At 39.0% G+C, this 4667-nt stretch overlaps 1 pseudogene across 1 annotated transcript; it reads right to left on the reverse strand.

Annotated features, from left to right (window-relative positions):
- Positions 1–217: 217 nt before the first annotated feature.
- On the reverse strand, positions 218–1389 carry LOC104468077 (annotated as a pseudogene). Its single transcript, XR_727615.1, has one exon. The product of XR_727615.1 is annotated as a phosphatidylinositol 4-phosphate 3-kinase C2 domain-containing subunit alpha pseudogene (transcript).
- Positions 1390–4667: the final 3278 nt, after the last annotated feature.

Here is a 4667-nt window from a genome sequence, read left to right on the forward strand (position 1 = left end):
TTACACAAGGTCAGAATTACTTTGGGATTTAGTTCAGTAGTAACGCTCAATTTTCTGAATATCCCAAATATAGACACACTCCAGTAACATCAGATTATTTGGACACTGCTCAGGTAAAGTAACACCTAACAAACAAATCCAGACCTTAAAGTCTCTTTAAAATACTGGGATTAATCTTTACTATTATACCACAATTTAAACATACCGATTTACATACCTGTGATGTTTGGCCCTGTAACTTTGCAAGTTGAGTTGTTCGCATGTTTAAGGACTGGCTCCTTGTCACTGTTGCTCCAGAAGACTTCCCGTTAACTTTTCTTTCCAGATGACAAGTTACTAACAACTTTTCTTCTAACAGCACGGCATCCCACGGATCTTCAGCAGTCATACCTGAAGCCCTCTCTCCATCATTCTCTGTCTTACTCAAAGTCTCCACGCTATCCACTTTTGGTTTACTTAGGGGATCCAAATCTAACCAATCAAATTTACTAACATCCCTGCAGCTTCCCGAGGCTGGGAGGTTAGAAACCGCAGACTTTATAGCAGTCATTTCTAAGTCTGTGCTTGACTTCCCATTTTTTAGAAATTCCGAAGTGCTCGCAATTTTGTCAAACACTTTTGCCATTTCTGGCGTAAGAACTGGAGGATATATAGGTAGGCTTCCTTGTGGATGGAAAGGCATAGTAGCTGTCAATGGGTATGAAATGTATTGCGACTGTCTTGGAAGACCGAGATAAATAGGTTCTCTAGAGTGATAAGAGGACATACTTGGATGGAATCCGTTCTGAAATAGACCAGTCTGTTTTGTGTAAGAAGCTGCGGGGTAAATAGGAGGTAAAGTGCATGTCACAGGTGCTGGTATTCCAGGCGTCCACTGTCTTCTCTGACCCGCAGGCCCAAGATAAAATTGTGAAGATACAGATGGGTTCAAAATAGGAGTTACTGGTAATGTAGGTACTTTACTGGATTCAAAACTGTCATCCAGCAGCAGTTTCTCTAGTTCAGCATGAGTAAGCTTCTCTATGTCAATGGTACTTAGTTTATCTTCCATGCCCTTGGCATCAGACTCTGGAAACACCATGAGATCATGGTCCTGTTTGTTATGAGTCTGTGCTTCTCGTCTGGTGCTGCTTAAAGAATGAAAAGTTTGTCTATTACCAGCTACACCTCTTTCTTTCTGCATCTTAGCTAACGCCTCGGCTTCCATCTGCAACGCCTCCTCTTTGTCCACATCTTTTGACCTTGCAGCTGCCAAAGGAGATGATGAGCGCTGTCTAAATCCATTGCTACTGGATACCTGGGCCATTCCGCAAGAGCGGATGTCCATTTAAAGAAGCAACACTTCTCTTGTACTGGTTGTCTACTCTTGGCTTTGGAATAGATTTAGCAGATCTGAAAAGGAAATGAAACACAAAAGAAATCATACATGGAAAACTATTAAGTCATACATCACCAACTGACAAGGCTGCACATGTCCTTCAGAAACCCAGGACACAAAATTTTAAAGAGACCAACTTTCTTTTTACTTGGGGGCGTGGGGTTGCAAACTTAAAAAGAGAAGCCACACAATTAAATTCACAGCCTTTGGATTTTATGAGACCCATTTATTTTTCTTACTGGTACTTACCAGTACGTAGAGTAAGTACTTGGTTTCTTTTTGCACCACTAAACCCAAGACACAGGAAGGCTAAATTCAGGTATCTAACTATTTTCAGATTTGAGCAATTCTGCAGACTTCAATCTCAGAAGTAGAAATCGTTCTAAAGATTATACAAATATATGGCATTGACAAAGCACATTATGGAAAGGACTGCCGGTTTACTTCAATATATTACAAAAACGACAGACGTATCAAACTGCTGTACCATGATTATAATGGTCATAATGATGCTGAAGGACCTCCCTTCCTGTGGAAAATACCACTGTACTTTACCCTCTTAACAAGAGAAATACTGCTTATGAAATGCTATTCCTTGGACAAGCAAAATAAGCTATTTAAGTACAGCTGCTCACTAAGTGATCCCTTTAACAGCACCTTAATGAAGCATCATTCACTAGTAGGTAAGGGAAGAAACTCTGAAAGGACCACTCTTGCTTAAGGCCACCACCAAGAAAATGACATCTTAACATTTCTCCAATTCCGATCTTGTGCTCAATGCTATTACCCAACTTCCCACATTCACCGCGATATCTATGCCTCTTTATTAAAATAATCTTACAAAACATTACCACAAAAACTATGTTATTTTTTAATATTATTTCTACTTTATTCTACAGCTCTTACACACAGGTTAGAGTTGAGTCCAGGAGATAAGACATCTTCCAGCAATAGCTAGCATACATACCAAGTAGCAAGATAAAAATCATGAATAATGAGTTTCTCCTAGGAGAGTTACATAAACAGCAATCCTCATTAAAACACAGTTTCACTGAACTAGATGAGCCCTTTAGATGTAAATCATGGGTTTACGTCATGCAACAATCTACAAATTAAGAGTTCTCTGCAGCAAATAATATAGATAACTCAGATGTCTGTCTGTATGTTCCCCTGCTGTTCGTACCTATTAGACGGTTTTTTTTTTTTTTTCCCCTTGAATCAGGCCAGAGATATGTGCTTTACACACACCTTCTTGTGTGGGTTTGTGCTCCACAAACAGCAAGATTCTTAACAGATTTCTAACAGATTTTTAAATTCTTTAAGACTCTGGTCAAGCTTTTGTTTTATCTACCTCATTTCAGTGGTTTATATGGTGAAGAACACACATCTTTATAAGGTTCTACACATTTCAGCTAAGTCTGAAAACATAAATTCGGGTACCACCCATCACAAAGCAAGATCAAACCAGAACTGATGTTATAGGTACTGGGACAAGATTTAAATGAAAGACAGTGTCTTCAGAAAGGCAGGAACAGTGACTAACAAAGTTACAAAACCCTGAAACCACACAACTGAAGTCCTGGGGAAAAAAGACTTAAGGAGGAGCTCTGCAGGCTACTACTACGTATCCATTCCACAAGATAATGATATTCAACATGGAAAAAGTCTAAAAAAAGCAGACACCAGATCCTTTTCCATACAATAGATTAAGCTGCAGAGTGTGACATTCTTTAAAGCCTCAACTATTGCCATTAGAAAGACATCCTGTCCCATCTGCTGCCCGTTTGCACAGCTGAGTGTCGAACCCAATCGAGGAATTGATTAAAAAAACCCAAACCCTAAACATTTTTCCTGGTTTTCCTGACAGTGCGGGTCCTCTGGTTCCATTTCCAGCACAGCTGTGGCCTTTTCTGCCGTTTGGTTATTTATGTCCTCCTGCTTGCAGGACAGTCATTCTATGCCTTCTCCTAAAGATGTACTGGATGGTCTGTAGATGGTCTAACCCCGCTAGCCACAGATAACATCCTAACGAGAAATCTAATGTACTTTACACCCACTGCTCAGACTGCCTAGGTACCCAAGCAGGTTTTAATCTCTTTATTAACTTACAGATGCTTAAAATTCCTACATGAAATTTTCAGATGCAAGAATACCCTGACTTATGAAGTCCTCTCAATAATTCCTACTTGGCTCTTCCAAGAAGCAGCAGCATGAGGAAAGTGCAGTTTTCAGTGTCTTGCTGTGGCCTAAGGATTCCGAATAGCAGCAGGATTTCTTTCCTGAATTTTATTCAAAACACTAAAACAGGATCATACTTTCTGAGACTATTCAGAACTGTTTGGGCTACAGCTTTGAAGATTATCAACGCATTCGGGTGCTGCTTGATAATTACACCAGCAAGTGTTTTTTCTTAAGGAAAAAATATTAAGATTATATACTCTTCAAAGTAAACTGTATACAACAAATCTGGCTCCTTAAAAAAGCAGGAAGCCTTATTTTTCTGCTGAAATTGACGGCTTTGATCTCCACACTCGCCAAGCAGTCTCCTACTCACAAGGAGTCTCTGTTCCCCAAAGTCACAACAGCAGATAAATGTACATTCCTTAGCACTCAGAAACATGGTGCACAGCTACTGCAGCACATTCATTCGTAACATCTAAAGAATCCTAATCCCTCAATAATTGTTTATTTTACACATGCACACTACAGTGTTGCATTTTTGTCAGTGTATGATTGCACACTGACAAATCCTGTGACTTCTAGTACACAAGAGAGAAGATTATTATTATTAGTGGTTGTCAGAAAATTTGAATTTTACATTTATTTTTGCAAGACAGTCTCATCAGCATACATACTCTGCATTTAATCACTGTATTTTAAGTCCAGTCCTCAGGAATCTTCTAAAACCCAATCAGTGTATAAACTTCTGACTAATTTTGTAAGCAGACTGCAGTTTTCAAACAGTTTGAAGTTAAAACTGATTTTTAAAAATGTTACAGTTGCAATAGTTTTAGCAAAACTTTATCCTGCATGCCAGTTTTAAGCAGTAAATGCACATGATAAAACATCAGAAGAAAAGCTCTCTAGGCACAAGCCTGATTAAAATAAAGACATGCCTTCTTTTAAATGCTAACTACACCAGGCAGTTAACATTTTCACATAAGAAGTTTAGCTTCACTTTGAACTTCTGGCTTTGTAGCCATCTAAGGTCAAGACAGAGATCCGGGCACAATTTAAACTTCTCCAACATTTACCAATAGAAGGGCAAATTCCATTTGAACCATCCATC

Source organism: Pterocles gutturalis, unplaced genomic scaffold (assembly GCF_000699245.1).
Source record: "Pterocles gutturalis isolate BGI_N339 unplaced genomic scaffold, ASM69924v1 scaffold14089, whole genome shotgun sequence".
NCBI classification, from domain to species: Eukaryota; Metazoa; Chordata; class Aves; order Pterocliformes; family Pteroclidae; genus Pterocles; species Pterocles gutturalis.